The sequence below is a fragment of the Peromyscus maniculatus genome, chromosome 6 (assembly GCF_049852395.1).
Source record: "Peromyscus maniculatus bairdii isolate BWxNUB_F1_BW_parent chromosome 6, HU_Pman_BW_mat_3.1, whole genome shotgun sequence".
NCBI classification, from domain to species: Eukaryota; Metazoa; Chordata; class Mammalia; order Rodentia; family Cricetidae; genus Peromyscus; species Peromyscus maniculatus.
In genome coordinates this window covers 79213386-79239895 of record NC_134857.1, presented here as the reverse complement: position 1 = coordinate 79239895, position 26510 = coordinate 79213386, and the positions used below count along the sequence as shown (strand labels likewise).

The 26510-nt window shown below is 41.4% G+C and overlaps 1 protein-coding gene and 1 long non-coding RNA gene across 2 annotated transcripts in view; one reads left to right on the top strand and one right to left on the bottom strand.

The window, feature by feature from the left end:
- The window catches only part of LOC143273928 (uncharacterized), a 29019-nt gene extending 8478 nt beyond the window's left edge, over positions 1–20541 (bottom strand). The window contains exons 1-3 of the long non-coding RNA XR_013052263.1: positions 20351–20541; positions 2313–2376; positions 369–573 (exon numbers count right to left, since the gene is read on the bottom strand). This is a non-coding gene — a long non-coding RNA (uncharacterized LOC143273928). The remainder of the gene's footprint in view (positions 1–368; positions 574–2312; positions 2377–20350) is intronic.
- The window catches only part of LOC143273932 (2-Hydroxyacid oxidase 2-like), a 393436-nt gene that overhangs the window by 300236 nt on the left and 66690 nt on the right, over positions 1–26510 (top strand). The gene's annotated exons all lie outside the window — the stretch shown is intronic.

Genomic DNA, 26510 nt, shown 5'->3' with positions numbered 1-26510 from the left:
TTGTATTGTAATTTACATTACCAGCCTGAAAATATCTTTTTAGGCTTTAAAACATTTTCTTTTAACTACTTAAGCTTTTATGTCTCTAAACTTTTATAAACTTTACATCTCTTTTCTAAGTTTCTTTTCTGAATTTGGTAACAAAGAAGATGATATAACTATCCAGTCTTCAACCTGAGAAGGATAAACTATTACTTGAATAAACAAGAAGTACAGAGTGAACAACTTCAAAAAATATAGCAATGACAGAGGTAGCATGCTGTCTGGACAGTAATCCAAGGTTCCTCTGCAAGGTTGGGGCATCCATCTTTGACCTACAGGCGTTCACTTTTTTTCTGTGAAGCAGGAATTTTGAAATACCGTCTTACCTTGCTTGGCAAAGTTTGGCAGTCATATCTTTTTGCGTCCTGTTTGTCCAATTTTGACAACATACTGTCAGCAGTTGAGACAAGGGCAGTTTCTTGCCCAGTGGCTAACTTTGCCACAAAGAAAGCAAAACTCCATATGGAGGTTCTTCGATGCCCACCATCTTTTCCGAAGTAGATTGGTGCTTCCAGGAACAGACATGTCTCACTGTCATGAAAAGCCTTATGTTATTAAAACATCTTGAATGCCCTATTCTGTAAATCTCTGAAGTGTATGAAGACCATCTATCTATATAAAATATATATTTTACCTTGAAAACATACCTAACATGACTATAAGTTTGATAATTATAGAATAATTGATAACCTGTATTTCTTTCTTTTAACTTTAAAAATATCTAGTATTTTATTTCATTAATATTAGACATTACAGGTTAAATTTACTATTTTGAAGTGATGTCTTCAAAATTTATTTGCAACTGTGTAAACAGGAATACTTGTGTAATATTGGAATTAGATGTTTTAGAAATATATGGCATAAGGTGCCATTAAAACCAATAAGCATATATGACTCTTTGCATCTGATTAAGCAGAATTTTTACATGTTTTTAAACCATGTCTTTAATTGTTTTCTTCTAGACCATGCTAATTTAAAAATTTGCAAGTTTTATATTCACTGCATTCAGTTTTTCTATCAACAGCAACCCTACTAATGAGCGTGTCTTCCAACAGGTGAATATGTAATAATGACAGTCTATTTCCACTTACAAAGGAAGATGGGCTACTTCATGACCCAGATATATACTCTGTGCATTATGATAGTCATTCTTTCTCAGGTGTCTTTCTGGATTAATGAGGAGTTGGTCCCAGCAAGAATCATCTTTGGTATGCCTCACATTTTGTGTTCTGTTTCCATTCATTTTCCACTTTCTAATGCTTGTGTTTTGTGATGAATACTGACAACTGTGGTCTCTCAAAACAGAGAAGAAACAGAGTCATATGTCACATAAAATGACTCTCATCTTTTTGCAAGTTGTATGGTAAATCAACAAAAAGTTTTCCCTTCAATAATTCTGTCTCTTTCCTATGACTTAAGTGTGTCTTAGATAGCAGTGCTCAGCATAAAGGAAAAATTTTACTGGAAAATGGAAGCTAATGCCTTTAATTGCAAGTGGGAGGCAGAGAATTTCTGTGAGTTTGGGTCCAGCCTGGTCTACATGTGAGTTCCAGGACAGCCAGAGCTGTTACACAGAGAAATCCTGTCTCAAAAAAGAAAGAAAGAAAGAAAGAAAAAAACCCTGATTTGTGCATCCAGGAAGACAACTGGCTAATATGGTAAATCCACTCATATGAATTATATCTCACTTTCATTGGGTTGAATAAAGTGAAGTTGCCATCTTGAAGATCCCAAAGTAGATAAATATTGACACTATTATGTTTGCTTCCATTTGTGAGGTATAAAATCATTACTGAAACAATAAAAATGAGATTGGCAACTAAATATTATAAGAAGCAAAATTCATTTTTTTCTAGCATTTTTCATAGTTATACATTTTGGGGGGATTTCTTCTTTTTTATTAACATTTTTCCTTTATTTTACATACTGACCACAGTTTCCCTTCCCTCCTCTACTCTCTCCCTTACAATTCCCACCTACTCCCTTCCCCACCACCCACTCTGCCTCTGTCTCCATTCAGAAAGGGGCAGGCCTCCCATGGGCTGGAACATAGATTGGCACCTCAAGTTGACTAACCCGCATTTCTTAATTATCCTAAATAGTTTGTAATAATAACTTTCAAGGACTAGAACTTTACAGTACATTTTAAAATGAGCTACATAGGTGCGATATCTTTAACAACAGTAAAAACATATACAGTATGTCCTAACACATAACCTCAAGTTTGCATCAATATACAAAAATATTATGTATGTATTGTATATATTTACCCTGTTTTCATTAACTGTCCATCTGTTGATGATCATCTAGGCCGATTTCATAAGCTGGTTATTACTAAAAAAAAAAAAGAAAAAAAGTAGAAATATACATGAATGTTCAAATATCTTTGTGTTAAAACATAGAGTCCAATGGGTATATGTCCAAGAGTGGTACAGCTAGGTCACATGGTAATTCTAGTTTTAGTCATTTGAGAAGCATCTATACTGGTTTTCCTAATGGTTGCATCAGCTTACACCCCTACTAACAGTGAGTAAGTGTTCCTCTCTCTCTACATCCTCACTAGCAATTTTCTTCTTAATGATGTCCATTATAATTAAGGTAAGAGGGAATCTCAAAGTTTCTTTGACGGCTGCAGATGTTGAAAACTTTTAAAGAGTTTTACAATCCATTTGTATTTCTTCTGAAGCTCTCTTTTCAATTCACTAGCCTATTTTAAAATTAAGGGTTTTGTTTTCTCATTTAGTCTTTTGGGTTCTTTGCATATTCTGCATATTAATACCATGTCGGAGGTATAGCTAGCAAAGATTTTTCTTATTCTATAGGTTTTTTTCACTCAATTAACTGTTTCTTTTGGCATATAAAGGCTTTTTAATTACATGTAATGCCATTTGTTAATTATTTGAGTTAATTACCTATACCGTGGGAGTCTTATTCAGAAAGTCTTTTCCCTATGTTTTCTTCTAGAAATTTTGTCATTTCATGTTTTTAATTGAGGTCCTTGATCCATTTTGAATTAGTTTTTGTCTAGGGAAAGATATATGTACTTGATTTCATTCTTCTGCATGAAAAACTGGTTGATATCCAGTTTTGTTAGCAGTGTTTGCTGAATAGGCTCCCCCTCTCCTGTCGTCTGTCTGTCTGTTTCTCTCTGTCTCTCTCTGTCTCTCTCTCTGTCTCTCTGTCTCTCTGTCTCTCTGTCTCTCTCTCTCTCTCTCTCTCTGTGTGTGTGTGTGTGTGTGTGTGTGTGTGTGTGTGTGTGTGTGTGTGTGTGTGTGTTGATCATTGTAAAAAACTAGGTGGCCATAGATTTATGGGTTTATTTCTGGATCCTCTAGTCTACTTCATTAATCTATGTGTATATTTTGTGGAAGTATCATGGTATCTTTGTCATTATGACTCTGAAGTATAATGTGGTATCAGTGATACCTTTTATAGTATTTTTTTTTTCTACTAAGGATTGCTTTTGCTACCTGTGGTATTTGTTTCCATATACATTTTAGGATTGTTTGTTGGAAATATCTTCACAATTTTTATGGAGATTGCTTTGAACCAGTAAATAGCCATTTCCACAGTGTTCTGCCCCTGTAAATGGGGACTCAGTGCCTTTTTAAGCCAGAAGTATACTATTGCCGTTGTTAGGTGGAGGAGTTACTCTTGGAATTGCTACTTCCTTCTCCACTTCCTTTTGCAAGGGTTGGTTTTGCAGCCTCAGCATTTCTTTTTTCCTTTCATTCTCACAATCCCTCTGTTAAATGCTGCCTTCTGTGGGGTTCTTCCCTTTTGAACAGATCTGCAACCTTCCTCAAGTGTCTCTGTCACATGTGTGGGTTTGGCCACATTTTGCTCCTTTTTAGCTGTCACTCACTCCTCCCCAGAGTTCTAGTTTATTGCTGTCACCACTAGGGTTTACAACAGCTTTCAATGTGGCTCCTTTGTGAGCCTCATTAATATGCAGTTATCACCTCTCCTCACATCATTAACAGACATTAACCACAACCAAGCCTAATACTGGAGTGTGAAGATCCTGTGGCAGCAACTTGTTCTTGGGGAAGCTAAAGAGCTTGATGGAGGAGGACTCTGGGTAGAAAAGAGGAAAGGCCTTCCTTTCCAACATGCAGGTTTTCATCAATCACACACACAAATCGGGGAAGGAGAATGAACAATTATAACATAAAGACACAGAGATAGAAAAATGGGCGCCAGCATCTGTCTGTCTAAATTTCGAGTTAAAATCATGAGTAGCTACAAGGTTTGGGGTCCAAAGCTCCAGGTTGTTGTTTAAATAAGAACTCAGTTAGCAAGGCTAAAGGGAGGAGCAATTAACAAAGGTTATTGGCTATTGTCTTTAATGTCATGAAATCATCACTTAGATCAAAACTTAGATGTGTTTCAAGGTTTGCCTTTGCAGGTAGGTGGTTCAGTTTTAGCCTCAGAAAGGGATAGTCCCACCACTGGTGAGAAACAGTCTTATTTCAACTCATAGTCGGATTTGATTTCCTGAGGTGGAACTTTTCTGTTCACTGCCCCGGTCTTGACTGATCTTCATAAATATCAAATCCACAGATTCATAGCTATCAGTTGAGCTATGGGATGATATCACTAGTCAGCCTCCTTACCACTACCCCGCCATGTGTCCCACTCCTGATAGTCTTGTGATCTCTTTTCTCTGTTGAATTCAAAGGCCATCTTTCTGAAACAAATAAAATATTACTTTGAGTTTTTTTTTTTTTTTTTTTTTTTTTTTTACAAATGAATGAGCTGAAGTTCCAAAAAGGAATGCACAGTTTGGCAAGTATCATTGACAGTTCCTTTCTTTTATATAGAGAGATTAAAAAGTAAACAAACAAAAACAAAACCCACCACTCCATGGGTGAGACCCTCTGAGGGTATCATGGCTATGACCAGTTCTGTCTAATGGGTTGTGGAGAACTGTGATGTTCTCTGCTTCTAGGCTGGAGCACTTAATTGTGTGTGTTCCATGTTGGGATCCTGGTGACAGAGTGCCCATCAGCCCCAGCTGTTCTAGAGAGCTTCCCTGACAGGCTTTTTTGAACCCATCATACAAGGAACCAACAAACCTTTGTTTTTTCAAAACACTAGGGTTCTAAGGCGACTGTTTCCCAAACCACAATGTGGAGTAGGAAAAAAAAGGTTGGTACTGTAATAGATGGATCTGCCCTAAAATAAAAAAAGAAGATGTGAGAATTCAACTTAAACTCATCTCTAAGGTGTATTTATATTTTATTTATGAGTCTGTGTGCATATACATGCAGCTATTCATGGAGTATAGAAGAAGGTGTTGGATGCCCATGAGCTGGAGGTACAGGCATCTGTGAAATATTTGATGTGAATACTGGGAACCAAACTCATGTCTTCTGCAAGAACAGCAAATGCTCTTAACCATTGAACCATCTTTCCAGCCCCAAAGATATAATTTTAAGGTGGCAAATGCATTGAAGGTGTGACCTGAGAGTAATGCAGGACTCAGTTTGATTGTTTTTTTCCCACTCTCTTGTCTTCCATTTACTTTCTTCTGTCTTGGTTTACATTAGTTTAGTCTAACTTTCTTTGTTGTCTGTTGTCTCAGTTATAGCATATGATTATAGTTGATAGTATGTACTGAAGCTACCCACTGCATTTCTGAAGGAAAAAGTCAGAGAAGCTACTGAGTTTGCCAGAACCTAGAGTAAGGATTACAGAACTCCCTCAAATAGCTAAGAGGTTTTTTTTTTTTTCAGAGCAGCCATTGATTTACTTAGACAACACTTATCCAGATAACTACACACCAGGCAGGGTGCTAGGCATTGATAATGCTAAAACAAATAATCCTTGCCATTAAGAACTTTTTTGTAGACAGTTTCACTACACAATTTAGGCTGGCTTTAAACTGTAAACTCTTTGGCCTCACATTCTTGAGTTCTGGGATTACAGGTATGTGCCACCACACCAGCTCTTCAAGGACTTTCCTGTTCTATGGAGAATAAAATAAATAGCTTTGGTATTTGAAGATAGTCACAGGTCAGTTCTAGCATCTTAGATGCTCAAATCTACCCTGATACCCTTAAGGGCATCTGTCACCTTCTACACAGCTTTTCTTTCAGGGAGAGCTCATGGGTGTGTGACACAATCTGGACTTAGCTCCTTTCTCTTGAAACTTTAATGAAAGCAATGTGTGTGAAGGACAGCTCCGTGGATTTGGTTATCTCTTTCCACCTTTCTTTATGCAGGTTCCTGGGACTGAACTTGGTCTTCAGGCTTGAGCATCAACTGCCTTTGCCTGTGGAACTATCTTAGCAGACAAAGAAGGACATTATTTTCTTAATAAGACAATAGACATTTTATTATGACATTTTCATACATGAATATAACACATTTTGATTACATGCCCACCCATTACCTCTCTTAGCCACCCCTACTGGCCCCTTCCTCTTTCTGAATAGTCCTTGATCAATTCCTCTATGCTTCAGAATTGCTTTATGCAATAGATAGATGTGTTCTCATCTCACAGACAGAAATCTGAAGTTCAGAAAGGCTAAGTAGCTAGTCCAGGTCATACAGCAGTAAGGAGTAGGCTAGAACCTATCCCTGTCTCCAGAGTTCAATGTGAATGGGCCCTTCATCATTCTGAATATAAACAGGCTATGTTACATGAAGAACACCAAATGGCTGACCTCTTGCACACACACACACCCTTGCCCCTAATATGCCCAGTACCTGAAATATTAACTTCACAAACATATTTTCTTAGGATTCTAAGACATGAGAGTAATAAAATTCTCTGGCAGGTAGAAGAGCTTCTCAGCAATACTACTACACTTTAGAATCACCAAAAGTGCTTTTAGGAATTGCTAGTGTGATCATTGGTTTGAAGCCACACATAACTTTAAAATAACTAATGAAAGATTTTATTCAAGTTTGCCAACCAATAGGTCATCAAGTAACAAGCACCAGAAACTGAGTGTGGAGTCTATCATTCTGCTCTCCCAAGCTTTTCAGGTGATATGGTCAGTGTTTTTCTGTGAAGAAAATGAGCATCTACAGAGAAGAAAAATTGGTACAGGGAGAGGACTGCCCCTTGGCACTGGAGGCACAAGAGGGGATACAGGAAGGCGATCCTGGTTTCAAGATAAACAGTTCTGGACAGTTGTCCTTCTGCATATGGGAGCTGCACACATCCACTTAGGCCAGCATAGTCCTTGGACAGACTTTGTTCTGCTTCTCCCCATGGTCTTCCGCAAGCAGTCAAAAGCTTTTTTTATGGTGGTATGAATAAGAATGACCCCCACAGACTCATGTGTTTGAATGCTTGGCCCATAGAGAGTTCCACTATTAGGAAGTATGGCCTTGTTGGAGTATATGTAGCCTTGTTGGAGAATGTGTGCCACTGTTGGGGGTGGGCTTTGAGGTCTCATCTATGCTCAGCTACACCCAGTACACAATTGTTTCTGCTGCCTGAAGATCAAGTGTAGAACTCTCAACTCTTTCTCCAGCACCATGTTTGCCAGCGTGCTGCCGTGATGATAATGGATGAAACCTCTGAAACTGTAAGCCAGCCCCAATGAAATGCTTTTCCTTTACAATAGTTTCTGTAGCCATGGTATCTGTCCACAGCAATGGAAACCCTAACTAAGACACCTCTCTTCCTCAGTGATGCCTGGAAGGATGAAATTACCAGGCATGGCAGAAAGGTGGCTCCACATGTGGCCTCAGCCATCAGCCTTCCTTAGAGTCAGAAGAATAAGAAGCCTTGAGGTGAAGCCAAAGTAATGGGGAAAACACAGAAATAGAAATTATGGAGAATACAACTCATGAGCTGGGAGAATGACCAAGATTCTTTCTCACAGACAGTGATCCCACTGGTTGGCAAGTCACATACTTCCTCCTCACTCCCAAATACAATCATTTGGGACCCTCTGTGTGCTACTCTCCAGAGGAGCTTAGCAAGAGAGAGAAGAGTCATATTGAAGAAACTCCAAGGCAGGAGGAAAGACACCTCAGAGAGAGGCAGCCTGGCAGGTCCATAGATGGAAACAGCCTTCCCGTGCATGTGATGGAATGCTGAACACTCGTGCCTCTGACAATCAGTCTAGGCATTCCTTCTTCACCCCGTAATATTATTGAAAATATTAAATGAATGGCAGTTGGAAAGTACAGACCATGATAATTAAAATAGACCTATATAGATCTATATTGATTTTAAAGAAATCCAAATGTATGGGTGTTTTTGCTTACATTATGTGTGTGCACCATGTGTATGCATGGTGCACTCTGAGGACAGAAAAGAGTGGGTAACTGCTGTTACCCACTGTGTGAGGTGCTGGGGATCAAACCTAGGTTCTCTGAAATAGCAACTAGTGTGCCTCTCTGCTGAGCCATCTCCCCAGTCCCTGGGTTGATCTTTTAAAAAAAATTCTAAAAATATTTACTCCAAGGAAAAATTTCTATCAAAACATTTTTCCTCTTTTATTACCAGTATTTATTATTTCTACAAAATAATGGATTTGACCAAGACATAGTATTGGTTTAAATATTAAGGCAACTCCATGTAATTAAAATGGAGGTATATTTTGTGGGGTAACTTACAAGTGAAGGGTTAGGTTAGAGGGTCTGGGAAAGGTGAAGCACAGTCCAGCAGTGTTCTCTGGAGAACTCTGCTCAGTCTACCTCCAGCGTCCAGTTTCCAGGAACCAAGCAAGCTCACCCATTCGAATCTCAGGTCTTCAGGGGTCCTCTCTCGGCACCGCCTTGTAGGCGTGACAATTACCGAAGCCAAAAAGGGGGTGGTACTTCCAGGTCAAAGCTGGACCGGCTACCCACTACAACATAGTCTCAATATATAATTTACTTTGATCATATTCACCCCATTGTCCCCTCCCCTTCTCTTTGCAAATAACCACTTTCTACCCTCATCCAGACCCTTCTTGCTTGCCAAATATCAGTGACTGTCTTTGTGGGAAAGCTCTTCTAGGCTGTGTGCACCATTCTTTATCACCTTTTACACTTACCCGCTTCCTTGGCTCGAGTGACCCTATTGGTTCCTCATTCTTATCGCTCTCATGTCTGTCTGGGCTTTGGGCTCCCCACTGCCTTCCCTTCTTGCCTGGGAAGGTGTGTTCCTGGGTTCAATTCTTGACCACTCTCTTTTTACTCACTGAGCTCTACCTTGGTTGAGTCCATCCTTTCGCTCCTGATTTAATCACCCCCATATTCTAATGACATCTGCAGCTTCAGAAATGTTCACCCCCAACTGGCACTGCATCTCTGCTCTTTCCAGCTTCTGAAGTTAGGTAGAACAAATAAGACAGATTTTTACCAAGGGACTCTGAGAAGGGATGTGTGACTCCTAGGCACAGGAGCAGGGGCCCATGTGTAATTCTTTAGCACCTTTTCTCTTCTACTCAGTAAACAAAGAACACTCTACTCTAGATGAAGACCAGCCTTGTCAGTTTTAGTTCCTAAGTGGTAGTGACCAGCAGAGCCCAGCACAAACGCAAGTCTGACTCATGGTACAAAATGGATTTTTTTCTCAAGCCTCACAGACTTGGACTTTGTCTGATACTGCAGCTTGTATAACCCATCATCCCAACTTCCAAGTCTGTTCCCTAGCTTCATCTCTCCCTACAGTAATTAATAATTTCTTTAAAAATCGAATCAGTATTTCTAGCCCTGATTGCTTCCCAGGTTTTCTCTTACTGTCTTTTTGTTACAACTTGCCATTGGACAAATCCATTACTCAGAAGCACCTTATTTCTGGTGCTCTCTTTCTCTGTGAGAACACCCCAGTCTCTGCAGACACTAAAAAAAATCAGGGACCAATACAGACATCCCCAGCACCACCACTCCCATCCAACCTCAAAACAATCTTTGTTAAGCACTTCTAAAAACACCTCCTAGTTGTTTCTTGGCTTCCTTATCAGCTCTCCAACTGTCCGTGTAGAGAAGCAGAAGTGAAGCATGACCACTTTTCTTATCCCCTGCCTTGCTCACCTATCAAAACCATCATCCTCACCCTGGACAGGAGGGATCATTCACTTACAAATACAGCCATTCTGAAAGTCATGAACTCTGTCTCTTCCATGCCCACCCAGGGCTGTTGGCTTATCAGTTGTGACCTACGCCTATTTGCAACACCGCCATGTCTCCTGTCCCTAGTATCACCTTCTACACTGTAGTAATTCCTCCCTGGCTCTGTCACTAGCTCCTGTTGATTGTCTCAGACACACCTGTACATCATCTCTGCCAGAAGGCCTTTCCTACCCTTATGTTCATCTCTCCTCTGCATTTCCACAGCATCCTGTTTGTATTCCCATCTCAGGGGTAATGGCTGCCTTGTGGTAGTAGATAAAAAGAGTCCCAAGATCTTGCTCCATCTCTACTGGAACATGTTTCATTGGAGATGATTTGTCTTTTTCTAGTTCCTTCCCTCATTCAGAAGTCCTGCCATCTTGTCTTCCTTCTATGAACCTAATTCCATCTTTTCCTGTTCCTCCTTCTCACATCAGAATGACCAATCCAAATCCAAGCCATACCACTTACTAGCAATGTGACCATAGAAAAGCTTCTTACTGTCCCTGACCCTTACTTTCTTTATTTAAGAAATAGGAAAGGTCATGCTGCCCATATCTATTTTCGTCTTGCTTAAATGCTATGATGATTAAATGACACAAACATATGAAACGTGCTTAGAACAATGCCTATTACCAATGCTGATATTAGAAAATATTAGCATTCAAATGACTTTATTAATATTTATTTTCTTGTTATACTCAATAAACAACTAAATAGCAATCTACATCGAAGAGCATTTTCTAACCGTGGAATCTAGTAAGTTAAGCTGACTGAGACTTTGGATTAAACCCAACCCTCACTCATCCACCCAGAGCCTTATGTCTGGGATCCTGCAACCAACATTCCATAGCCAGAGTTTGAGTCTTTTGACTTGAGACTTGTTCTCCTCTTAAATCACAAAGACCACATAAAGTCTTATTCATCATTTATAATGCCCTCATTGAAGTAGTCTCAGATGAGTCCAGATGGAAATGATAATAAGTCATATTTGTGTGTTCTTTGCAAAGCACCCTCATACACCCTTGTCTCCATGATTCCCACAGCACTGCTGTGCAACGGGAGGAGCAGGCATGATTATGATTATTATCATTTCAGTAGTGAGAGCACTGAGCCTCACGTGCTGGGTTATCTGAGGAGATAGGTGAACATAAAGAAAATGGGAAAAGGGCAAGCTTTGACTTCTTTTGACTGCTTAGTTTGACAAGGGCCCCTGACACATGGTTGGCTTATCATTGTCTAGTAGTTGTATTAATCAGAGCTTTTCATAAAAAATTGTCTTAAGTGCATGTGTGTGCATACGTGTGTGTGTGTGTGTGTGTGTGTGTGTGTGTGTGTGTGTGTGTGTAAGTTAGAACCAAGACTTATCTCATGCCACAGATACTGAACTATAAAGGTTAGGAAAATGTACATTAGTAAGCTAGATATCCATGAGACCCTAAGTGTGGCTCCAGTCTGGAGACCAGATGACCCAGGGAGACACAGCTGGAGTATAAGGCCAGAAAAAGGCCAACTCTCAGTTCACTCACAGAGGCAGAAGAAGTTTGCTTTTACTCAAAGGAGGATCAGCACTTTCTGTCTGTTGCAGCCTATGCTGATGAATGGAAGCCGCTCACTATAGGGCAGCCACCCAGCTTACTCAGTCTACTGATCAGGTGGTGAGCCAATGGTGAGGTGTTTTGGTCCATATGCAGTATTCAGCTGCTAGGAGTAAGGAAGGAATGTGGACTGATTATAGATGGTATTTTTGCCATAGCGATGGCATCTGGCAGGTGATGTCTGGTGCTGCTTGGTTACCAAGAGACTGTGTTGAACTAGAGACCCACATGAACATGAAGTAGAAGACACTGCTTGTTGCTTGGATTTTGTGATGAGATGATCTGGATTCAAGTTCTGGTTGCATGATCTTGATGAAACCTCTTATCCTTTCTATGTATTTCTTCCATAGACAATGAAGGTAGGGAACATGGGGAGACTACTCAGTTGCTGGCAAACAATCATAAGGACCAGAGTTCTAGGACTAACACCCATATAAAAATCTGAGGGTGATGGCAACATTTTATAATCTCAGCCCTGAAAAAATGGAGACAGATGAGTCCTTGGAGCTCATTGCTAGTGACCTTGGCCAGATTGAGTCCTAGTTCCCATGGGAGGAGAGAACAGATTCCCAAAAGTTGTCCTCTGACTTGTGTTCATGCTCACGTGTTAACTGATTCATTCATTTATTCATAAAACAAGGTGAGTGGCCCTGGAGGAATGAAAGCTGAGGCTGACCTCTGTCCCCCACACTCATGACCACACACACCTGCACATACATAAATACACATGTGGGAGGGTGTGCAGGCAATGTTTTGAGCCTTTTAATGAGATATGGTTATTATTCTCATGCAATAATAGTGTCTCGCATTGAGAAACCACTTGCATATTTTCATATTCGTCTTTTTGTTGTTGTCATATCTTGACAATTGCTTTGTGGCATAGTTTGCCATTTCCATAATTTAAAAAAATATTTTTAAATTTAATTAATTTTTATTTTATGTGTATAGGGGTTTGACTACGTTTATATCTGTGTGCCACGTGCATTCTTAGTGCCCTTGGAGGCCAGAAGAAGGGGTTAGATCCTCTGAAACTGGCATTAGAGACAGATGTGAGCCACCACATGGGTGCTGGAAATCAAACCCAGGTTCTCTGGAAAAACAGCCAGTACTCTTCACTATTGAGATATTTCTCCAGCCCCTCCATGATCTTTAGAAAATAAAAACATTGTTTTAAAGACCCTTGACTAGCTTGAAAATTGTTGAAACATCGCAGCAGGGGTACTTGATTGGTACCTGGACCAGAACTCCCTAATATGATTCCTTCATGTAGCATTTTTTAGCTCAGGGTGAAGGTCAGTTTGGCTGTGACAGGCCTGGGGCTCTGCTGACACAGGTTGTTAGAAGCTTTGTGTTGTTGGAAGCCTTCTCTGGTCTATACAGCAGTACTGAGCACAGATCCCAACAGTGCCCACTGAACAACCTCTATCCCTGTTCATACTACAATTCAAAAGCCACAGAGGCTAAATGATAGCTTCCCTTTGGATTTCCCAAAGGCAATAACATGAAAGAAAGAAAGAGAAAGAAAGAAAGAAAGAAAGAAAGAAAGAAAGAAAGAAAGAAAGAAAGAAAGAAAGAGGGAGGGAGGGAGGGAGGGAGAGAGAGAGAGAGAGAGAGAGAGAGAGAGAGAAAGAAAAAGAAAGAAAGAAAGAAAGAAAGAAAGAAAGAAAGGAAGGAAGGAAGAAAAAAGAAAGAAAACAAAAACACACACACCCATGCGAGTGAGAAAGTTGAAAGGGCAAGGAGTCCATTGAAGGAACCTTCTGTTTTGCTCCCTAATGAATGTGGTATCTGAGACCGATGTCCTATCATAGGACTAGAAAAGCAGCCACAGCACACTCACTGCCTGAGCAGAGTAGAGTTAGAATGTGCCACTTAGAGGACAGCCTACACTGGATAGGAAAATACAATAATAAAAGAGCAGCTTCCATAGTCTTGCGATTTTACTGCATGTGGTGTGAGGGTTTGAGGTTATGAAATGACTGTCCCCTTTAATGGCCTCATTGACTGTGCAGTTGGTATTAGCATTTCCACTTACTCCTGGGAAGCGTGACAGCAGAGAGAAAAACATTTACTCAAAAGCCCCCAAAGGCAGAAATGGCAGAGGTAGGATGTGATCAAAATCCATCAGAGTTGACATCCTTTATCCGGCTCCCTGGAAGAAACAGGACCAGTAAAATACCCACGCAGAGACCCTTTGCTGCCTTGTGGGGCTCTCCCCCATGTCCCCACCTCCATCTCCTTTCCACTTCCAGGTCAGGAGGGAAGATCCAAGACAGGGCAGCCAAGCAAGAAGTTACCCCCCCCACCCCCCCACCCCCGGATTCCCACACTTCCTTTATAGTTTTCATTCCTCCCAAAGTAGCTGCAAGAAGGACGTGAGGTGAATATTGAAAGCCCCAGGCTCTAAGACCTGCTTAGTTCAACCTCAGTCCCCCAGCCCCTGGACTTCAAAGCAAAAGGAAGCGCGTGCAGAGAGGGAGGAGGCTTGGGGCTCCTCAGAGCTGTGAACATTTGCAGACCCAGAGCCCAGCCAGCACCAGGTGTCCCGGGCTGCTGCCCCGCCCCGCCGTGCCCCGCCCCTCTCGCGTCTGCCTTTCATGTGGATCAAGGCCTGAAGATGACAAGCCTCCTGACTGATAGATACACCGAAGCTTCGCTGGTGATTTATTGGCTTTCTGCACCTGACTAGAACCACTAGGTTTCTCCGAGGAAGGAAATATATGGGCTTTCCTGACTCCAAGTGGCAGCCCCGGGGCGAGCATGTGATGTCAAGCTGGGCCGTGGAAAGCAGAGCTGTGCATCAGTCTGTGTTTTGTAAGTGGGTCCAGGTCATAAAAGTGTCAGCACGCGATATATTTCTTGTGGGGGATCCTCTCTGGGCTGTGGCCAGCACCCTTTCTCCCGTGGCTAGCTGAGTTGGCTGAGAATGTCCCTGTCTCCTTAGTTGAGAGTGATGCATGCCCAAGATCCCCAGCCACACCTCTTCACTTCCCAGAGCAGAGCTCTGTGCAGTGATAAGGGCTTTCCAAGGCCAGAGGCATTCTTGTTCTTACTCCAGTCTTGGGTCTCTCGTGTCACATCTGGGGTCTCTCATGTCACAATCGGTCTTCAGCAGAAGACAGGTTCCGAGTCTGCAATCAGGTAACCTGGGTGGGAATTCTTGGTTGATGGGGGAATCTGAAGCAAGTTACATCATCCCTTTGCATCGCCTCCTCATCTGTAACTAGAATGACAATAATACTGAACACGGGCAGGGAGGATTACCGTAGGAAGCAAAATTCTACCCTTACCCAAAGGATGACAAAAATCATATTAGGACATTCCTAAGCAAAGGGAGCACGAGAGACCTTCCCTGGATAATAATAATAATAATAATAATAATAATAATAATAATAATAAGAAGAAGAAGAAGAAGAAGAAGCAAGGCTTGTTGGAGATGAAGCTGGGATTCACAATCTACATTTATCTTTATTATCTTATGCAGAGTCTGGCACTGCCCCTGTTTCTTATAGAGGGTGATTATGCCCATCAAAGCATAAAAGAGTGGTTGAACCCACTTTATCAATATTTTGCCACTGGTGCTGGTGTTTCTGGGCCCCTCTGGTGCTGTGCATAGCCTTGATCACACGGAATTACTCCAAAAACATAACTTACCACAGCACTCATTCAATAAATATATTAGGGCTTCTGTACAGGCAAAGATGAAATTCACCTTCTCTTTTGTCTGAAGGTAATGATTCTAGACAATGAATATTTTTTTCCTGGGACAATTTAACTGTCCTGGTTTTATGCCAACATGGAGGTCTACCACCTCCTATCCGAGCAAGATGTGAGACCCTTCTCTCACTAAAGTGAGGCTGCAAGTCCCAAGGCCTCTGGCTTGCCCACCCACTCCAGGAACGTCCTGGGAGAAAATATGTGAAGGATACTGCTCCTCAAAATTTGAAAACAGACCTGAAAAGGGCCTCATGAATGTTCTGAACTGATGTGTAGGGACAATGGGGCAATTAATCCACAGAAATAAAACTAACTGCTGGAGAGGAATATCTTGCACTTACAATTCCAGCTCAATACAAATACTAAAAGAATAAGAGGGTATCTGGTGTTCAGATGGCATCATGTGACTGATGCTGATCTCTTCTACAGACCACCTTAGGATTTGTGGGCAAATGCTAATCATGGATTTATGATCCTTGTAACCATAGTACAATATTAAGGCCACACCTTAGAAGTAGTAGTTTCTCATCCACAAGCATCAGTGTTGAGAAACAGAGTCAAGGGGCAAGACAGTGGCATTCTCCTGACCAGATGTAGTATTCTATCTATAAGACATCAGCATTCTGAGACAATCAGGTATGAGAATGGGGGAAGGGCAAAAAGGAGAAGGGAAGCCTTTGAAAACTAAGAAGGGATTAAAGCATGTTCACACTCCAAGTTGGTAGGAAGTGTTTATGATTCTAATAAACTGCACAGTCTTTACCTCAACTTATTTTCCTATATTGCAGCACAGACTCAGTACTGTTTGTGACAGTCAAGACTTATCTTTGATTATTCTTTCCCAGAACATCTCTCCACGGCAACAGTAAGGAATAGGCTAACTCCTATGACCCTAAGTTGTAAAATGCTTCTGAGTTGTGGGTGCTTTTATTACATCATTGGAAGGGTTTCTCTCTGTGTGCTCAGGATAACACAGAAGGAAGTGTCTGTCTTCTGTATCTATCCGAGTGGATCTCACTATCTTATTACACCTTGATTGCATGGCTTGTGTTGTAACAACAGTCGTTTTCAGGAGGTGAAAAGCATCAGTACGCACAGATTGGGTGTTGGGGCCACATATATTTATTCATTTGTATTCAAATATACGATACCAATGTTATCCTATTTCTATTTGCTGAATGTCAGCAAGCTTCAGTATCACTCTAGCCACCTTTTAGTGATACTGGCCATGCTTTCCTGAATTAGAGATGTGTTGTCAAAATGAGTTAACACTAATATGAAAGAAAATATACAAGTAATCATTATTCCGAAATTACTGAATATCTTATTTATATGGTAAAGGAAAAATCTTGTTAATTGAAATTTTCAGTTGATTTGAAGAGAACAATGTGTTTAACATAGGACACTTCAATACACACTATGCTGTTTATACAATTCATAATACTAAAAAAAAAGGAATAGGCTAACTCTATATCAAATATGCAACTTGCAAATGTTTCACTCAGGTCCTTCACCTTTCTTTTATACCTCCCACCTTGGTCTTGGCAAAGGTTTCATGGGTAGATTTTTTTGTTGAATGATTTTATTTAAAGACTTGGTAAAGCATAGTGGCTGAACAAATTTAAAAATAAACAGTATATGCACACACAAAGCCACAAACAAAGCTACAATTCCAAGTGGCTGTTCACAAGATCACCTCCACTTTACCTGTATCATGCAGGACATATCTATTATCTTCCATTGTGTCTGATTGTGCCCCCTCCACAGCTGTGAGCAGGTGCATTCACTCTCTTCTCGGTGCACACTCAGGGGAGCAGGAGAGGGGCCATGTTGTCCCTTAGGGCCCAAAGGCTCAAGAAGGAGAACACTAGCTAAGTGTCAGCCTCTCAGTGAATCCCCTAACTTGGGACTGGTGCCTTGTATGGGATCCATCTGCACAGGCTGATGGAGGCCCAGTCCAGAAGTTGCTCTTCCTTCACCTCGTTTCCCCACCAAGGCTTCCTTCTGGGGCTCCATGTAGACACCTGGAGTCCAGGCCTGTGGGATCCCAGCTTGATACTTACAATATATGTGCTTGGGGGCTCATCTGTTAATCTTCCCGGGTTACTTTTTCCTTTTGTAAAACAGAGGTCTGTCTATATCATCTTTCCCAGAGTTCCTGTTGGAGTGATTCCCACTGAAATCCATTCTGGATATTCTAGACCCTACTTGTTTAATGACAGTCTCACTTACAATATTGAAGATTAGGTGACATTCTAAGTATGTGAGATGCAAAGGACTATAAGAGATTCCTGGGTCCACCAAGGCCTTAAAGTAAGTAAGGGATGACTGGACAACAGAGAGTCAGGCTGTGCCAACAAGCAGGCCTTTTCCTTTGCTCTGGATCCTAATGTCTCAGAGCATCCCATCATAGGTGCCCTCTCTGCGCCCAGAACCCCCTAGCTACAGGACATGCCAGTGGCCAAATGCCAAGTCCCGACACTGCACACAGGCTTGTCACTTAGCCTGCAGGGCCTTGGTAAGTGTTGCTGTGGTGAGCTGCTCTGAACTGGGAGAGGGGGGTTGCCACTGATCCTTTACTTCATTCCAGCCCCTGCTGTGAGCTGGAAATTGTACTCAGAACATGTAGATGGGGCCTCTTCTTTGACTTTTATCAGTTGTGTGAACACAGTGTCCATCCTCACTCTCCTGGACCATACATACCACGTTCAATCCATGCAGAAGGTCGTCCAGGAGATGTGCTAAGGGACACTTAGGTCTGAGAAAATTTTGGATATACTGAGACTCTTAATTAGCAATATTTCAGCAGAAATATAAAGGAGAACTGGGCCCTGGAGAGGAGTAAGGGAGTAGCTCAATGCATGACTTGAAGATGGAAGTACCTGAGGTCAGCCTGTGAGCATTTTCATGAGCCCAGCAGCAAGGAGTATCCTAGAGGCAGCTCTCTAGGTCAGCTTTCCAGAGGTACCAGCCTCTTTCCTCTAACAGCAAAATGCTAACATAGTTGGTGGGAATGCAAACTTGTACAACCACTGTGGAAATAAGTATGGCTGTTTCTAAGAAAATTGGGAATTGATCTACCTCAAGACCCAGCCATACCACTCTTTGGCATATACCCAAGGAATGCTCAATCATAACACAAAGATACATGCTCAACTATGTTCATAGCAGCACTATTCATAATAGTCAGAACCTGGAAACAACCTAGATACCTGTTAACTGAAGAATTAATTAAGAAAATGTGGTACTACACACAGTGGAGTACTACTCAGCAGAGAAAAACAATGACAGCATGAATTTGCAGGCAAATGATGGAACTAGAAAATATCATCCTGAGTGAGGTAACCCAAACACAGAGGGACAAACATGGTATGTACTCACTCATAAGTGGATACTAGATATAAAGCAAAGAACAATCAGACTGTAACCCACAGAACCGGGGAGGCAATATAGAAGGGGGGACTCTAGGATGACTGTGGCTTGTAATAAGTTTTGGTTTTACTCAATTGCTGGGCAAGCCTCAATGAAACATTTCACTATTAGGGTAAGAATTTACACTGTATCAAGCTGATAATAGAAAAATAAATAAAAATGAGAAGAAAAAAAGAATGTTTCACTATTAGGGTAAGAATTTACACTGTATCAAGCTGATAATAGAAAAATAAATAAATAAATAAATAAAAATGAGAAGAAAAAAAGAATGTTTCACTATTAGGGTAAGAATTTACACTGTATCAAGCTGATAATAGAAAAATAAGTAAATAAATAAAAATGATAAAAAAAAGAATGTTTACAACCCAGGCTTTCTCATGAGCCCAACTTAAGGTTGATATGGCTTTAGGCAAGGAACATAATGTCTCTGAACCTTTTTCTTCATCTATTTACCTACCAAAAAGTATGAAACTATGACAGAAATATCTATGGTTTAACTAGATTATAATAAAACTGAATGCATATTGCTTCATTTCCTGCTGGATCTTAAAAATATATTATTGCAATGTGCTGAAGATTTGTTTCATCTCTTCAGGCTTCACAGTCCTATATCTGTGATGCAAAAATAGATACATGTTTTAAATTTATTTTTATTTTCTGTGTATGAATGTTTTGCCTACATGTGGATATCTGTAACATGTGTGAGTCTTGTATGTGCTGGGGTCGAAGAATACAACAGGTCCCCTGGAACTGGAGTTGCGAATTTTTATAAGCCCTCATGTAGGTGTTGGGAACCAAATCCAGGTCCTCTACAATACTTATGTGTTCTTAACCACTAAGCCATCTCTCCTGGCCTCAATAAATACATACCTTTATGTTGTATAATAACGAGTGTGAATGATCTCCTTTTTTCTATGTTCATCAAGTGACTGTCTAGAGTCAATGAAAAACTACCCTGAGTGTGACTATGGCTTTAATTCAGTAACTGAGGAAGGTCATCATTCTGCACTCAGATCAATTCCAAAGATCAAGTGCCTGCAGCCATGCCCTGGTTTCTGAAGTTTCCCATTGAGCTTGAGATTCAAGTCAGTTCTCCATTGCTTCCTGACACAGTCATAGAACACTTAGACATTTTTCCACCAGAGGGCAGGAGTCACAAAGATTAAAAACAAAACAAAGAGCTTCTCAATACAACTGTCAGCCTGTGGTTTAGATCTGAGTGTGGAGGATTCTGGGTAAGCTGCCCATTTGAACACTGGTTCTCTACCTAGAAATGGGCTTTTGTATTACAGCAAGTTATTTCATACAGATGCAAAATAAAAACATTTTAACATTTGTCAGTCTCAGTCTCTATTTCAACCACTCTTTAGTATAGCCTAGGAGTTTCCATAAACAGTATACCAGGTAGATGAGGCTGTTACAATACAGTTACGTAGAAATAGGCAATAAGCCAAACTTGGCCCACAGTATACAGACTGCTAGCCCCTGATTCTTACCATTTATACTTTAGATGCAAAGGTTTTCTATGGGTCTGAGAGTAGTTACACCATCACATCCACTCTGGTCCTTGGTCAATCTCAAGTAAGAGGCCTGGGAAGCAGAAGGACAAAAGAATGAGATTGAATTGAGGCAACCCAAAAGTTGAATGAGATCTGGGTAGCTCAATGTCTAAGAGAAGCTCCTTATTTTCTGAATAAATCACTGTTTAACTACTTGATTGGTTTCCAAGAATGTGCATTTGTTTTTTGGTTGTCCTGGGTCTACAGGTCACTCACCAGCTTCATACCTTATCTTCAATCAACCTGCTTTGCCAAAGGTCAGGATGGAAGTAAGCAAAGAGCTAACGTGGCTGGGCTCAGGTCAAGTCAAACACTACCTTAGCTGATCTGAACATCTTTGGAAACTGGTATGAGCCAAACAGGTCTCAAATCTCCTGGTTTTCCCCAAACATCTTTTCCTGTAACAAGCCCTCCAATTCTGTTGGGCTACTGGTATTGGGGAATTAGTGACAGTGAAGACCCTCCCTGCATCTGAGCATCTTACAACATCTTGTTCTTGCTTCCCTCTCAGCCATGTGCATACTTTGATACCTGCACCAGGCATAGAACAGAGCTGAAAAGCCTATGACCGGAAGGAAGGGGCACCTAACTGTCTTCTTTGGCTCTTCCATCACCTTTGTCTGAAAGGGAAGTCTAGCTTGAAGACTGTTGGTCAAGCAGACAGATTTCCAAGTCTACCACATATTTCTAACATTGCTTATCTGCTATGACTTACCATCTGTGACTGGACATGTTCTACATATATGGTCATGTTGTACACATTAAGACATGCCTCCTGTGTTCAATTTCCCCAGATTTAGGACATTTTTCTAAAGCAGAATTGAAGAGTAAGTTCAGCCACTTGGGCTGACCTTAATATCCACAGGTCTAAAGGAGGTTTGAACTTTTTTCTTTCCTCTAGAGGTTTACAGTGGAGATCCAGGGCTTGCCAGTGGGAGAGCTTGTGGTCTGTACAGTGGGGAGTTGCTGTCTCCATTATCCACAGTGGATGGTACCCTGGCCTGAACTGCCTTTTTCCTTCCCCTTTCCACATGGAGAGAGGCTGCAGCCTGCAGCTCACAGCTCACCTGGAAAGCCTCTGGCTGCTGAAGGGCTGGATGGAGACGCTGAGACAACCTGATGGATCATCTCATAAACAGAGCCTGCAGGAAGGAAAAGAAAATTATGCCAGCAGAATGCACTTATGAGAAATAGATACGTGCGGTGCAGGGAGAAATGCTTTGATATTAAAATTTTTTGTAACTTAAAAAGGCATGAAAAATGATACCGACCACTAACTAATCAACATTCCTCTGTGAATGCAGCTTTAGTTCCTAACCAAAAACACATCCCCGCTATTGTCTTGTCTGAATCCAGATGCAAACATGATTAATTAAGTTTCAGGCAAGGACTGGGAGGGGGTTGGTCAGGATGAATGGTTCTCCAAGAATCCTTTTTGTACACAGGCTGAGGAGCCTCTCTCTTTCACATGGCAGGGCTTGCCTTCTGTGCATCTACAGCCACTGGGCTCAGCAAGGGGACTATGCCCAGATCCCCAGGGAAACTCAACAGTCAGAAGCAGATCTCCAGAGTGTCATTCAGGGCAGAGGGAGCACATGCGATGTGCTATTGGGAGACCTGGCCTCTGCTCTCCACACAGCTACCAAGCAGACTGGGCCCTTGGCAAGCTGCCTCAGTTTCTGGACTCAAGTGAAAGCTTGGATTAAGTGCTCTGTAAATAAGTCTTTGGCTTTTTACGCTAGAGCCCAGATTACCTCCCACATAACAGGTGTTTGGCAATTGATTGCTAGGCATGTCTGTGACTGTCAGGCCTGCTCTTTGTAGACATGAGAAGTGTGTGAGGTGAGTACACCCCATGCAGGTGGCTGAACTGAGGACCCCCACCCCACCTGAGAAGCACAGCAGGAGGCAGAAGCCCTGCCATTCTTTCCCTGGTAGTAAGTCTAAAATCTGTAAGATACCTGCCTGCCCTGCCAGGCCCACCTCATCTGAGTGCTTTCATGCTAGCTGGTCAGAGGGGACAATGACAGTGTGCAGACTCTTCCAGGAGTCTGCTTCCCTGATCAGAGCCACCAACCTCTGAAGTACACTGCAGCTGAGTGGGTAGAAGAAGTATGGATTCAAACTGCCTACATTGAGGTCGCCCAGCATTCTAAACCATTACACACCTTACAAAAGTCTTTGGGGCCATATTGACTTTCCCTGTAAGATGAGAGTAAAGTTCTAATGCATGCCTCCCAAGATTAGTGTGAAAGTCAGATAAAGTGTGTAAAGTATTTACAGTCATAATTTACGTGGTTAGCAAATGTTTAGTGTCAGTGTTGTTACTGCAGGCCCCTCTACCATTTTGAGTGCCCATCAAATATTTCTGTACTGGACACGGAGTTGCGTCTCGTTGCCTGGGAAAGGAAGCAGCACTGCCTGAGTCTTCAGTTGCACAGAGCAAGCACATTCATTCACTTGACAGATGTCACTGAATCACAACACATCCTTCAGCTAGACTTCGATGGAACATTACATGGTGCTTCCAGCTTGGCTGAGACCTGGGCTCATCAGAAGAGCATACAATGGCTGTCCTCCATGAATAGTGAGCTCGTGCTGACTTCCATAGGGTAAAAAAGCTTTAAAGGTCAGACGGATCCTAGGTCAGTATAGTTCCTGGTCTAATGTCGAGAGTTCTCCACTAGACTTTGAAACCTAGTGAGGGCATTTGAGCCAGAGCCAAGACTAGAGTTTAGTGAGCTGTTGAATTTTTTTTCTTACAACCTGCTGATTCCACTAGTGTTTAGTCCCTCTTTATATCAACTACAGATAGCAATTTTCTTAGAACACCAGCCACTCCCTCCCAAGTACAAACAATGAATTGCCCAGTTCAAGTTCTATAGTCCTGTTTGATTCCAAAGTAAAGAGGATTTTTTGTGTGCCTGACTTCATCCCCATGAATGCCTATGAAATATGAAGCACCCTCTTACCTAGCTGGGAAATCACTTTAAAATGTTGTTTCCTGTGTGTCTTCATGTTTTCAAGAGGAGGTTTGTTATTTTCATTTCCCAGATAGAGTACCTGAGAGCAGAGTCAGGAGACAGCTTACACAGGGCTGGAACCACAGTAAGATTTGGAGATAAGACCAAGAAACCCTTCTTCTTCCCTGCCTCCAAATCCATCATAACCGGGGAATGACCTTACAGGTCAGTGTTAGAAACACAGGAGATTAATGGAGAATATAGATGCTGAGCCTCTGGATGGAGTCCTCCTTTTGGAAATGAATGCACCTGCTGTGGGATGTCCTGTATGCTGTAATACATGTTGCTATGATTGATTGATAAATAAAATGCTCATTGGCCAGTAGCCACGCAGGAAGACTAGTGTAGGCAGAACAAGGAGGAGGAGAATTCTGGGAGGTAGAAGGCTGAGACAGAGAGATGCTGCCTGCCACCATGAGGAGAAGCATGATGTAAGATACCGGCAAGCCACAAGCCACGTGGCAAGGTATAGATTTATAGAAATGGGTTAATTTAAGATATAAGAACAAATAGCAAGAAGGCTGCCATGGTCATACAGTTTATAAGTAAAATAAGTCTCTGTGTGTTTAATTGGGCCTGAGCGGCTACAGGAGCCAGCCAGGTGGACACAGGAATACTCCAGCTACATGTACTACTCCTGTGAAGTTAAGACAAGTGGACTGATTGTAAGTCAAGTAACACACATCTTCCAGGGAGGTTCCAGGCCAGTCTCAACCCCATGGACAATGAATGTCAATTCATTCCAGTAAAGATTTTACCCCTACATAGTACAGGGTACTGCTTTGATGAATGTTTTATAAAGTTACCAAAATGAGGAAGAGTTTCCCTTGAAATAACAGCTCAAAGATATTGAGATGAAACTTAGGCTCCCCTACTGTACACGAACTAGTCCTTCAGATGTGAATTCCCAGCTCTGCAATTCAGCCAAGAGGCTCTCCTAGCCTCATTTTCTGGGCAGCTTCTATTCCTCCCAAAGTTCAAATGACGGCTTCTTTTGCCCTATGACATGGGCTTGGTGTCTCTGCTTTGGTTTCCCTTGCTTTTGTCCTCACGTCCTTGGTTTGGGACATGTTATTACAATATCCCACCCTCACATTCCAGAAATCCTGCTTTCTTTTTCCTCTTGCGACCCACAAGCCCCTGCATGGAGCTGCTTATGTGGGACTGAGGATATAGCAGGACAGGAACACGGAGTCCTGATAAGTATGCTTACATAAGAAGTGGTGAAGGCCAGGACTCCCCTCTTGCTGATCTCCCTAATTCCAAATAGTGTCATTTGCACAGTTACTGTCCCTCCCCACTCAAGTCTGTCCACAAAGCCCCCGAGTCTCCTTAGGCCTGGGAAAAGTCCTAACTCCCTTAGAAAATGCACAACCACCTCTCTGTCATTTGTAGATTTTTTAAGGACTTTGAAGGTGTCACATGAAGGGTCATGGGGGGGGGGAGGTGTTTGCAAATCAAATAATGTTCTAAAGATCTTTTCAAACTCTCTTGAATATTCACAGCAACCTCATGTGGCAGGTGCATTTCTGATGTTCTGAGGGAGAAACTGGCCTCGGCAGGGTTATACAAAAGCACCAGTTATACAGCTACTAAGTAACTGTATGACGTGAAAGACTAGAAAGAAAACACAGGCCATCCAGACTCCAAGTTCTGTGAACAAAGTCAGAATAAGAGCTCAGAAGTTCAAGTTGGCAAACCTTTTCGGGAATAAGCTGTTAAACAAAAACTTAAAGCTGTTTCAGGGTTTCTGAGCCACACTTTATCTTTGTAACACATTCATTTTTGTTTTAGTTACTTTTTAATACTGCAGAAACCATGCTTAGCCATTAGGTCATAGTTCATTAATCCCTGATCTAAAGATTTTGAACACAGAAATTAATTCAGGATGAGCCTGGGATGTCAGAGCATTAATTACTAGTCTTTCATCTGAGGTTCCATGGTCAATACTGCTGAATACTGGCAAAGTATCAACTTCTGAAAGTTTTATTTTGTAATTTTATAAGAACAAGTTGGTATAAATACCTAACCAAAATATATGCTTGATTCATTTATGAAGGCTTCAAATATACCTCTTTGCATGAATAATTCATATCCTTATAAAATTGGGCTATTTTAAAATTTAGTAAATAATGCAATAATTCTTAATTATCACATATACAATAGCCATTATCCATATTTGAATGTATCATTGTACATTTTTAAAAACACAAATAAAACTATAGAAGATGATATGTTTTAGCCCTATTATCCCTAGAAACAGGATAACAATCTACACTGCTATAATGGTATAGGTTTTTATTCAACAGAAAGAGTGAGCCTGTGTTCTTGGTCAGCTGGGAGGAGCGATTGTCAGAGTTGCATTTGAACTGCTTCCTTCTTTTTCACCCCAAGGCTGACCCTAGGTCTGTACTCTTCCTTTCCTTGAAACTCAAAGTGATGTAACAGTTGCATGTTGAGAGTTGAAATTGGGGAGCTGTCCCTTACTCCTTAGGAACAATATAAAGTATCTTAAGACTTAAATGTCAGAGCAAAGCTAGGTGTCTTCAGACATTGTAATAGAATCTATCAACATCTACTAATGACTCAAGTGGACCCATCAAGAGGCAGACAAGAATGGAGAGGGACTCAGAGGATGCTACCCCTTGCTTACTTCAGACATATTTATGGAAAAAAGAAGTCATTCTCTTAGTGTTTACAAGTGGTGATCCCCCCAGGCTCTAATGTATTCTCCCAATCCAGTGGTCACAGAGATAGCCCTAATTAAACCAAATGGGTAGCACAACAAAACCAGAAGTCATGAATCTGGGAAAGAAACAAGGGTGTGGGAGGTTGGCATTGTCAAAGAATGGCTTTAAGAAAAATCTGATTAACCAATTAAAAAAAAAAACTAAGTATATTTAAGAGTACTTAAGTAGCCTATCGTTAAGTGAATTAATAGTGTAAAATGATCCAAATAGTGTCAGGCCTATAGCGGCTGTATCAAAGCACTAACACTCACTATTATTACTTGAATTCTACTTGCAGTAGCTTCACACACCAGAAAGCCATGTCATTCTCCTAAATAATCTACT